The 13,112-nt window shown below is 35.7% G+C and overlaps 1 long non-coding RNA gene across 1 annotated transcript; it reads left to right on the forward strand.

Annotated features, from left to right (window-relative positions):
• The first annotated feature begins 10,134 nt into the window (after nucleotides 1–10,134).
• Nucleotides 10,135–11,021, forward strand: LOC132106311 (uncharacterized). Its single transcript, XR_009424109.1, has 3 exons — nucleotides 10,135–10,399; nucleotides 10,458–10,641; nucleotides 10,726–11,021. It is a non-coding gene; the product is annotated as an uncharacterized LOC132106311 (long non-coding RNA).
• Nucleotides 11,022–13,112: the final 2,091 nt, after the last annotated feature.

The raw sequence follows: 13,112 nt of genomic DNA on the forward strand, positions 1-13,112 counted from the left end.
ATTGAATATTGGCCTTTAGTTGTGTTCAGGCCAGTACTCTTATAAAACATGTGATGTTTGGGTCAGATTGGGAATTGTATGCATGAGTTACAAACACTTCCTGTTTCATAGTATTATTAGCATCATTTTACACATACTAAGTGTTGCTAGAATGTTTGAAAATATTTATAGCATGATTAGCACACAATGGCATATTTTACTGTGTTGCAAATAGTGCATAAAAGTGTTAAAACTGAAACTTCCTGTTGCCAGCAGATGGGCATGTTGATTTATTTAGGACAGGACCCTTGTCAAACATGTGAAGTTTGGGGCAGATCGGACATTGCTTGCCTGAGTCACAGCATCTTCCTTTTTCACTGCATTAGTAGCTTGCTTTAGCACTTAGCTAAGTGTTGCTAGCATGTTTTAGTATGCTTCTAGAAGGTTGCCAGCCTATTTAACACTTCTTGATGCTTTTTATTATTTTGCAAGGAGTCCATAACAGTTTTAAAAATTCCACTTCCTGTTGCCAACAGGTGGCACTATCATCGAATACGGGCATGTTGATGTGTTCAGGACAGGACTCTTATCAAACTTGTTCAATTTGGGGCATATTGGACACTGTATGCCTGAATTACACTAACTTCCTAATTAACTGCAGTAATATGATGCTTTAGCATTTAGCTAAATGTTGCTAACATGTTTCAGTATGTTTCTAGCATGCTGCCAGTGTATTTATCACATGCTGGCACTTTTTAATATGTTGCTAGGACTCCATAACATTGTTACACATGCTAGGAGTCCATAACAGTGTTACACATGACACTTCCTGTTGCCAGTAGATGGTGCTATGACTATAACGGAGTACGGGCATGTTGATGTGTTCAGTACAGGACTCTTGTCAAATGTCTTGAGTTTGGGGCAGATCGGACATTGCTAGCCTGAGTTACAGCAACTTCCTTATTCAATGCATTAGTTGCATGCTTTGACACTTAGCTAAATGTTGATAGCATGTTTTATGTTTCAAGAATTTTGCCAGCCTATTTAACTCTTTTTGACACGTTTTAATTTGTCCCTAGGAGTCCATAAAAGTGTTAACATTGTCACTTCCTGTTACCAGCAGGTGGCGCTATGACTATAACTGAATTTGGTCATGGGTGTTTGTTCAGAACAGAACACCTATCACACATGTGAAGATTGGGGAAGATCGGACATTGCTTGCCTGAGTTACAGCAACTTCCTTTTTCAATACATTAGTAGCATGCTTTAACACTTAGCTAAGTGTTGCTAGCATGTATTAGTCAGAGGTGGGTAGAGTACCCAAAAACTGTACTCAAGTAAAAGTAAAAGTACTTCTAGAAATATTTACTCAAGTAAAAGTAAAAGTACTAGTCTTGAATAGTTACTTGAGTAAGAGTAAAAGAGTATCGGATAAAAAATCTACTCAAGTAGTTAGTTACTAGTTACTTTGGGTCATATATACTGAGCCTATTTTTATTTAGATATATAGATAAAATGTATGTAATGTATGTGTGCGTGTATAAATTTATATTTTTCATCAGCCTTTACTCCAATTTATGTAATTTATTATAAAACCCTGTCTGTTTACTTAAGTAACAGATATAGGTGTCATGCCATAACATATTTTTAATAAGACTGACTTATTAAATGTGAATTTAACATTAAAAGTTAATGTGATATAAATATTGCTACTAATCTTTCATTGTTCAGAAAGAGAGCAAATAACATTTACATTATTAAAGATAATTTTCACTGACAGTCTAGATTTCAGTCACTCTTAGAAACTCCCATTAAAATCACTGAAACTGCTAACACTGTGAAATCAATATCTTCATTATAGATTCGTACACACATCTGCACTTTGTTGTTTCTGATGAGAGAATTCGCCAGAAAGAGGTATCCAGTCAGCGAGCGAGTGAAGGAAGAACCGGCATTTTAGCGATGACTCATCTGAACACCTCTGATTGGCCAATGCTTTAATAAGCTCAAAAGAATCATGTGTGATTGGTTATAATGCGCAGCGCTGTATAAACCCATCTATCTCTGGCTCAGCGCCAGAAAGCAATCACAGATCTGAATTTAACAGCTGATGAAATGACTTGCTGAATGTACTCGCACCGGTATGATTGTATTAAAATTAATAAAATCTTAATCGGCTATTTTTTGTCTTTTGGAAGCTGCATTCAACTTGACTCCCCTCTGTTATAAGCCACACACGTACAACAAACTACTGTCACAGTGGTATCGTGTACTGTAATCGAATGTAGCCCAAGTTATTACCTGTTGAACAGTAGACAGCACACGCGGTGTTCATCTAATAAGGATCTCCATCGCTAGCAAATAATAGCCTTTGCAGATTTGCTTTCAATTCAATGCAGTTCCAGCCACGTTTTCAACGCTGCTGATGTTAAACATTACAACTCTGAGTGAACCACTTCAGATGCTCAGCGCGTGCGGCAGGGAACTGAACGACTCATTCAAACTGATTCATGAACCAATTCACTCGTTTGCCAATTGGTTTGATCGAGCCTTTGAACAGAATTGACTCAAAAGGATTAATCATTCGCGAATGGGAATCGCTCATTGCCCAGAGAAAAGTAGAATGCGCGTTTGGAATAAACTGAAGCATTTATAACATTTATTGCATTAAGATAAAGTAACGAGAGGAGCGTCGCCCACAGTAACGAAGTAAAAGTACAGATTTTTCAAAATATTCAAAATAACTTACTTCCTGTTGGGTTTTGGATTTTGTACCAAGAGACTTTTTATGTAGGTAATGGTGTTTTACATGTGTGTACCGATTTTCATGAATGAACGTGAAACACAGCGCGAGGCGCACTCCGTTGAAATTTAACAGGTGGCGCTATCAAGCCATTTTGCCACACCCACTTCTGAAACCTATATCAGATGTAAATTTTCGCCAGTCCTGATGCGTGTGCAAAGTTTCGTGAGTTTTGGAGCATGTTTAGGGTCCTCGCACTGCAGTGCTCGGGCCCTAATAAATGGAGCAATTCCAATAGGGTCCTCGCACTGCAGTGCTCGGGCCCTAATAAACGGAGCAATTCCAATAGGGTCCTCGCACTGCAGTGCTCGGGCCCTAATAATAATAAACAAAGCAGATACAAGAGGGTCCTCGCACCTCGGTGCTCGGGCCCTAACTACCATTTCTTTAGGATAAAATAACACATAATTCATATTATATAAATAATACTGCATACCTATTAAATGTATCAAATCTAATATGGTGGGTAATACTCTATAATAGCTTTCTGTTATAAGTCATTTATAAATGATTAGTTAATGATGAACTTATCATTTACAAAACATGACTATACATTAATAAATGATTAATATGTGATAAGTTAACGTTTTAGTAATGTTTTATTAATTCAGTTATAAGTCACTCATAAGTTATTAGTTAATGATGAACCAATCATTTACAAAACATGACTATATGTTCATAAATGATTAATGAGTGGTATGCTAACAATTTACAAATGTGTTGTTATCTTAAAAAGTTAAAATCATGAAATAAACTGATCATTAGTAGATGGTCTATAAGTTATTAGTTGATACATTATTTATAACTTATAAATCACTTAAGTATTTATGTCAAAATTGTTTTGTATAATTATCTCAATAAACAATTGTTAATTATGAATAAATGATGAACAAACCATTAGTAAATGATCAGTATATGATTTATTGGCGAATTTGTTAGCTGGTCCGTGTTCAAAAGCACAAACATAGTCAGGTGATTCCAGTGGGTTGTGTTAAATCCTTTCAATCAGCTCAGACTTGTGTTCTGTGTGAAGTGTGTGGGATCTAGTGATGAAGTGAACCTCTCAAGCGCTTTTACCTTCCACTGAAGCTCACATCAGGTGCACAGAGTTAAAGACTCCACTCCATGTGTGTCAGAGAAGACAGCTGTCTATACCCTCACCAGTCAGTACTAAGTACACACTACAAAGTGTTCAACACCTGTTATAGTCAGTGTTGGGGAGTAACTAGTTACATGTAACGCCGTTACGTAATTTAATTACAAAATTATTGTAACTGTAATTAGTTACAGTTACTAAGAAAAAATGAGTAATTAAATTACAGGTACTTATGAAATTTTTAAAGATTACAAAGGGGATTACATTTGAATATTTACACACATCCACATACAGATTTAACTGATTTCTTTCCCAAATTGCACTGACTATTCTGAGACATACCGCCCTAATAATTTCCGGGATGCGGAAATACAGTCTGGTTCGTAGAATCCAGTCATAAAAACGGAATGCCTAACGCGGATAGAATATGCCACATTTTGGATGACTAAATCAAAAGTAGGTCAGTACACTTGAATCAAAACATGACATGGACTAGTGTCTGTGAATATTAAGCCCCAAAGATGCAATATATGACTTGCACATTCTGCGTGTCTGTGGAAATCAGGCGCGGACTGGACACCGGAAGAAACCGGGACAATTCCCGGTGGCCTGGCAGATGATTTGCCCCTCTATTTTAATATTGTTATTGTATAATTGCACGCCGAATGTACTAAAGCCATCATTTGCGAATCCGCCATTTGATAATTAAATCTCTAATAAATCATGAATTGTTAGTCATCATGACTTGCGCGCTCTCCGCGCCTCCGCCAAATGGTTTGGATCAGACTCAGAGTAATCAATGCGAAAGAGAGAGAATAGAGCACAGCTGGAGCAGAGAAGCAGAACTACTGTTCAGGGTTTCAGGTCAGTTTCATCTGTAAAGATGCTTTTTTGTCTTTGTTTTTTTTATTTATTTAATCAAGCAGCAGCACTTTGCTCATCAGTCATCACTCAAAATACTATATAAAGGACATCATTATTATCTGTTGTAATGTTACAGTAGTAATTTAGCTGAAAAAAAAAATCCGATTTTTTTATAGGTTTAGGGGGAGCTATGACAGACAACAACACAACCCTAACCAAAATTAACATTTTAATATTTAACTATAAATCCAGAGAAAATGGTTACTATTGTTTAACTGTGATCACCAAAAATGTAAAATTATTTTACAATCCATTTGCAAAAAAAAAAAAAAAAACAAGGTTATTTTACTTTTATATAGGCTAATAAAAGCAAGGTTAATTTTTGTAAGGGAAAAATATGACTCGTGTACGGTATTAGGATTTTTCTATAAAGATATTGTAGTATTGTAGAGTATTGTATTATAAAGTATAGTTTTGTTCAATCTTGAGTATTAAAGTCATGAGCGAGATGGATATCAGGGCAAAATAAAGAGACTGAAGAGAAAAATGGAAGTGAAGGTGCAGTTCAGGAGAGAACTTTTAATTATTTTGCATGTCCCCAAATTAAAGATTTAAACCTTTTTTTATCTCAGGTCCATACAAAAAATAGTTTTGTCCGTGAATTTGTTTCTATGAGTTTGAATTTTCCAGTCTGAATTTTTTTCCCAGTCCGCCCCTCCTGTAAATTAATGGCAAAGACATGGTTTCATTTACTACACATAGGCCTACTAAAGCTCGCAGTGTTTTCAACCTCTGCTGCCTCAATATAGGAGTACACGAGCACATAAACATAATTTCTAGAACTGCTCTGTGTCACTTCATGTGCATTTTACTTATTTTGAGAAAACTATCATCATATACAGAGACAGCTGTTTAAAAAAACACCAATGTTTCAGGAGTTTATTACACAGAATACGTCACATGCTTATTAGATAACTGTATTTAAGTTGATGTATATGCTTTTATTTATTATTCTTTAATTTTCACAAATTTAGAAAAGTAATCAAAAAGTACTCAAAAGTAATTAGTTACATTACTTTAATAAAGTAATTGAAAAAGTTACACTACTATTACATTTTAAACAGGGTAACTTGTAATCTGTAACCTATTACATTTCCAAAGTAACCTTCCCAACACTGGTTATAGTTGATGTGTAAACGCATGAATAAATAATTTACAAAGCTTTCTGCATCCCATAATCTAAAGTGTAAACTATTTATCACTTCTAAATTAGTTACATATCACTTGCAGGCCTTTCTTACCTGTTACAAATTATTTTTATATGTAAACAAGTCATTTATAACACTTTCTGCATCCCCTTATCTAAAGTGAAAACTATCCATCATTTGTAAATGTGTTACATATCATTTGCAGATCTTCCTGTTACATGATCCATCTCATTCCATCACTTTACCCAAGCTTGAACTTAATTTTTTTTAAATAAATAAATGAACACTCTGCAACCATTCAATCAGGACTTAATTGTTTATTTTTTATTTTGTTTCCCATGGGACAGCTGCTCACCATAACATGAAAATGCACCATAAACGTAGTCCATTATTTTGTGCATTTTATTCCAAGTCTTCAGAAGTCGTACGATACCACCGTGTGAGAAAATATTTGTTCTCTTAAGAGAGTACTCTTGTGTTGCGTAAGCTAGCTTACATTACGGGAAAATCCTTTTTCTCAAGAATACTAAAGCCCAAAAATTATCCTTAATTTTTGCATTAATTAATACGCATTGCTGCACAAGCAGATCCAGGCGAGTCTGCTAGCACGCCTATTAGTTGCTCTGCAGCAACTGCTGTAACCTATCGAGGGACTGGCCGTGACGTAAGCACCAATGAGGGCGCGGGTGCCCTTGCACGTCACATCCCGCCAAAATGGGCATTGCTTATGTCTATATAGGCGGAGTCCAGATAGGTTATTCTTTGTTTCAATAAAAGTATTTCAGTCAAATGTAATTTATGCAATATTTCAAGCCTTTAACCCACTTGGGAAAATCAACCCATGGCGACAGTTTAAAAGTAGCCTAATTTTGTGTAAAAAACAAGTTGGATTTGACTGGTCACAGGCCGAGAATAAGGAGAGATGACTGACAAGACACTGCTGGAGTATTTGCTGCTCAACAGATCCTGAGCTCAATGACAAATATCTAATCTTGTAAGATGTGCTCCCTTTACAAAGGTCCCATAATGTCAAAACTGAAATTCCCTGGCCCTTTTTTATGATAACTGAGGCTATCTAACTGCCATATATGTTTCAAAACAGTCAGTCCACAGTAAAATTCACACAGCCAGCATAAAGCAGCTGTGATTTTTCATGAACCATTGTGACTTCCGTAAAAAATTTATGTCAGAACTAAACAGTCACCCTTCAGTCACCACCCACCTTCCCACTCTACTTTTAAGGCAATCAGATTTCTAATTTGAGGCTGTATTATGCTGATTCTGGCACTCAATATTAAAACAAGATTATATTAAGCTTTTAACGTAGTCAAATCTGTGCTGGTATGAATGGGCCACCTCCAGTTTCCCCTTTATTTTGCTGCCTCCAGCTAGCGCTGTGACCATAGACTGTATAAAACATGGATGTAGTGTCCGTGACATCACCTATAGGTTTCCGAAGAGCATTTTTTAAAATCGAAAATGGGCAAAAGGCGGAAGCTGGTTACTGAAACCACGCCCACCTACCTTAACAGTGGTGACAGCAGCAGCAATCCACCTGTCACTCAACTGGTCGCACCCTTAAGTATGCAGAACTTTAAGGCTTAATATAATTTAAAAGTATGAATTATAAAAAGAAATCACTCCCCTCACAGTCATCACAAAGATCAAAATTAACTATATAGACCGAAATAATTTTTTAACCAGGCTGCAAACATGTTTTTTTTTCTGCTGTAAAATTGGGCATTTTAACATGGGAAGTCTATGGGATTGACTCCCTTTTGCTGGAGGTTGCTGCTTGGCTGTGATTACCGTTCTGTCTTTCAGAAAACAACAGGCTAATCCGAAGAGAGGCTCATGAATTAGACAGGCCAAAATTGACCTGTTCTTAGCAGACCTCCTGAGAAAGGAGATGTAAAAATGGAGATGGTTTTGGTACTTATACTGCAAATATATATTCTTAGGACATCAAAACCTAAAATAAAACTCCAGAAAGGTGTACAATATGTGACCTTTAAAGTAAACAGTGAAAACGCTCATTCAAAAATATTTTAAATACACAACATCCTAACATCCTGACATTTTGGGCAATTAAGAAATCTTGGCCGGACCTATATTTGTAGGTCCAGAAAGAGGACATGTCCAGGGAAAAGAGGGTGTATGGACACCCAAATTGCAATACAAAGTTAACTGGCATGGCTTGTATAACAGTAAAGATTATTGGGGTGCAATGATTCACTAGTTTTATCAATATCGATCTTGAAACATTTTTTAATCGTGAATCGCCGATTTTCTGACATTAATCGATTTAAAACGAAGTTGTTATATGAAGTAGTTTTACTTTTCTGTAGTTTTTCAATGGCTCTCGGCATATTACCGATGATATGATCTGAGCAGTCGAAAGCTGCATATTTATTGCATGGACAGAACAGAAATGTAAGCGTCTAAAGCATGCGCACAGTTCCATTGAAAGATACATTTGTTTTAACAACCAAACGTACATAGGAAACTTAAAATAACCACAGCATTAACAACAACCTTGAAATAATAGTGCACTCACTCACATCATTAACACATCGTCCCCTTGGAATTATAAGGTTATACTGCATTCCAAGTAGTTTTGAGATTTTGAGCTTTAAATTTTTTTCATTCCATTCGACTGTATAGATACAACTTTGTTGTTTATTTAAATAAAAAGTCCCAAAATGTACAGAACATTAAAAAAAATCTATCACATAATATAAATAAATTGTCACTGAATAAGAATATGGGAATAACTCAATTTTGGCATTTTCCAACATAATTCCAAGGGGACGACATCCCTCCACACTGGTATTTTTCCCTCATCATTTAGACAGGTTCGTATAACTCCACCCTCAACCAATCTCTTTTAGAGAACTACAGACCAGTTTCCCTTCCTTACATTGCAAAAACACTTGAACGAACTGTGTTCAACCAAGTCTCTGCATTGCTCACACAGAACAACCTCCTTGACAGCAACCAATCTGGCTTCAGAAGTGGAAATTCAACTGAGACTGCCTTGCTCAGTTCTTGGACCCCTTCTCTTCTCTGTCTACATGGCATCATTAATAATAATAATAATAATTCATTATATTTATATAGCGCTTTTCTAGGCACTCAAAGTGCTTTACATTGTCAGGGGGTATTTCCTCATCCACCACCAGTCAGTTTAGAGCTTCTGAGAGCACTAATGGTTAGTAAGTGCTTCTGGTTAAAAGAAGCTAAAATAAGCCAGCATTTGCAATACAGCGTCTCTCTCAGTGAGAGAATTTAGCTTTTTACTAAACGAAACACGAAAGATCTCTCTGACTAATGAACTAATGTGTCTTTTGCAATGCAGAAAGAGTTTTTAATGTGCTAGACTTTCAACAAGACCTCCAACTCATACGACCGTATAGGTCGTTTGTCACTATCCTCAAATACGACCCATACGAGCGTTCTCTAAATTAGCGCCCCTATTGGCAATAGGAGATATGATATAAACTTTCGCCTAAATGCATTGTGGGTTTATTTTAATATGTTTGCTATTTGCGTTTTGAATTGTTTGTTTTAAACTCTCCCAGATGTTCGAAATGTTTTGCTAAAAATATATGGATTTTTAGATGACTTCGAGACATGTACAGGTAGGGTTTCCACCCGTCTCATAAAGTAGTCGATCGTTTATGAATAAGAGTTTTTATTTTCAAATCGATACAACCAGTTTGACATTCAAATCATTCAATCGAACTCTGCAGCATTATAAAGTTAGTTTTCATAGTGATATTCGAATAATAGAATAATATAGCTTGAAGATAGAGCTTTCTTCGGTCTCATTTTGTTACATTTAAACACAAGATTCTGCCTTTCTCAGCCTGTTTCTCTTCATCTTAGTCCTTTACTCCCTTCACTCACACATTCTCTTTTGTTCTGTTGTAAGGTACAAACAGAGCGGATGGTTGCATGATGGCCTCTTTCAGTTTTGTCAACTGAACGTCTACTAGTGAGGCTCAGCAAGTTCTTGTCATGATCCAAGAAAGGTTTGTAAAATATTGTAATCAATATTCATTTAATCCTCTAACCTGAATCTTTTGGTGAATTAACTTAATTATATCTGTCTTAATTCATATGTTTAACCAGCAATAGTAATTAAACATGGGGATAATAGACATATTTTTGTTTTACAGCTGAAGAACAAAAACACAAAGAACATCAGTCCTGTTGGGGATGAGGAATGAACATGGCTTTATTGAGCCAAAACAGAAAAGACTGAAAAGCTGCTCATTCCCATTGGTATGTCTTTATTCAAGCAATTTATTAGTACAGCATTTGATGTTGATCTCTATTCAAGTCAGCAATTATTATTTTTCACATATACATCTTTATATAAGTCCTAGAATGAACAAATCATCAGGGCATCATTTCTGGAATTTGGGCAGAAAATGACTGAATATGGTGAGTACTGACACCTGCACCTGTATTCACCAAAACAGTCTTCACTGACATGGTCCAGACTAAAGAGAAGTGGGTCTGAGGCCAGAGATGGAGGAGTCAATGGTCACCAAGTGCAGCGCTGCAGCCTGAACTGTGTAGACTACATTCCCAAACAGCTCTGTGACAGCACAGATGTTACACCCATAAAAGAAACTTCTCAACTGAGAGCCAATACCTCCAACAAACTTCAACAGGAATCAATGGTATGTTCATTACAACAATTCTAAATAATAATAATATATATTGTTTATTGATTTACAACACCCAAAATGATTTTGTCTCTCCAGGACATCTACGCAAGGTTTTTCTTTTGTTGAGGACCGTCAGAGACTCCAGCCACACGAGCCATGGATTGCTCTCACCGTTACCACCAGACAGACATTATCACACAACCAGCACCAGCAGACTGCAAGACAAGTTCCTTCCACAGGCAATCAGACTGAACTGAACTCGTACCAGTAACACCACACACACACACACACACACACACACACACCAGCAGCATCATTCTGCACCCTGACATTCTGTTTGCAGTCATTCATACTACTCTACAGTATACAGTGTATACAGTATACAGTGATTGTTGTTTGTTTTAATTTTGTTCTCTCTGTATACAGTATAGTATTGCACTATATTTTCTAACTGTATTGAGCCCTTATGTATACTGTGTATATATTTCTGTTCTGTTGTGCTGGATAACAATTGCAAATTGTTTACAACATTGAAGAAGATTATGATAGGGACATGGATTTGAAGAAACCAGGAGAGCTCTGATGATGAGAAGGAAACTGGATGTGATTCTTTGGTGCTCAAGACATTTCACCATGCCTTCATCTGTGTTTCTTCATCTGATTAAAATAATATGCTTTTAACATGACCCATTTTTATTTCACTTGAATATCATTTGTCTTAATATGCTACTTAATCTGTCTTTATGCTGCATTCTAGTAAAATATTGCATATGGTGTTGGATAAGAAAGTATGCTAAATATTCTGCACAAGGGATGGTTTTTGGTAGATACACCATTTAATTTTGTAAACAACACATATAATCACCATGGTTGTTTTGATTAAGACATGAATAACTGAACTTCATGCACAACTGAAGGTGATGAATCAAGGAAAGATCAACATGATTCCTGTTCTGTATTATAATGAAGATGATCATGCATATTACTGATGTTTAGCACCTGAGGAGGACAAAGATCTGACATTCTTAACAGAGATTTATGAATTAGGTCTTTTATATTATGATTCTTTGCATTGCATGCATTGTATGGCTTTTGCACCATAAAATGCACACTGTCACACATTGTCTCACTGAATGACACATTGGCCTTGTGTGATGAAGTGTCAGAATATGTATTTGTCTTTGTTTACTATTAGCACTGTGTTATTGCTCTTGATCTTATTAAATAAATTGAGCCCTTTCCAAATGGGCACTTATGTAGATTTTCTGGTGTCTTAATTCTAAAATAAGTATGACTTCCAACTTACATAATGGTATGTTTTTGAAAAGACAGTCTAAAAAATGTGTCTCAACAGTTTGTTGCCAATGATGAGAATAGATCTGTGCATTTTTTTTTTCCTGCCCTTCCATCCCCAGGGGCTCAGTAGAGTCCCCTGGAAGAGCAAAACAATTAACATTTCAAATGGCTGTAAATCAAAATCTGAATATAATTTCAAAAAGAAAATTGGTCGGATGACTAATTATGCTATGTTTACTAAATAATGTTGGGCACAGCTTTCAAACATTAATAGAAAAGTGCTATAAATGTGTTTAAAAAAGTACTCTTAGTAAAATACAAAATTTCAGCCTGCCTCTCACATATGTCAAAGAACTTTGCACAGTCAACATGCTTAGATATCCCTTTGTTAAAAAAATAGTATTTTTCACAATTTTATTATTAAACATTATAAACTACATTGTCCACAAGCCTTAGCCATTCTATCAATGGAAAGTGAAAATCATGGTGCTGTTTTTTTGTAGTTCAAGTTATGTTCAGGATTAGGGTTAGGATCTCTGTAAAGAGGTAATTTCTCACGATATAGCAATGCATCATTGTTAACTGAAGGTATTATTGACGTAATAATAACAGCAAAATTTACTCTGCAACATTAAACGTTTTTTTAATTTGGGTTAAAAGAAAGTCCAATCACAGCGAGTCCTGCGAGTGCCAAGTGGACTTCAAAGCCAATGGATATCTAGCTGAGCAGAAGCATCACACTTACTTGTCCATATATGGTCATTCATGACAGGCTTTTCCGAGTTCTTGTGGTGAATGGAAAGATTCAGTTTATTTTCCCCCGCTAAATATAAAACTAAAACGACGGATTTGCATTGTGGGGTTAACCTGATTCAGCAATAGATTTGTTGATTACAGTTATTTATTTTCAAACAACGGCCTAATATTTCCCATTGTACACATTCTTTACCCTAATATCAATTAATGTACAATATTTAAGCTCAGCATTTTTGCATATACTGTATAAAAAATAATTTATAGTGTATTACATGTATACATTTAATCACTTCTGTGTTTATTGGAGATGTATTTCCTCTCTTGCCATTCTTAGCTCTACCAGTTGGACTACAGGAATAAAAAAATGAAAATAATAATAAAAAATAAAAATAAATACAATTTAAAAAACACAGGCATGAAAATTGCACACA

This window comes from Carassius carassius, chromosome 26 (assembly GCF_963082965.1).
Source record: "Carassius carassius chromosome 26, fCarCar2.1, whole genome shotgun sequence".
Lineage (NCBI taxonomy): Eukaryota > Metazoa > Chordata > Actinopteri > Cypriniformes > Cyprinidae > Carassius > Carassius carassius.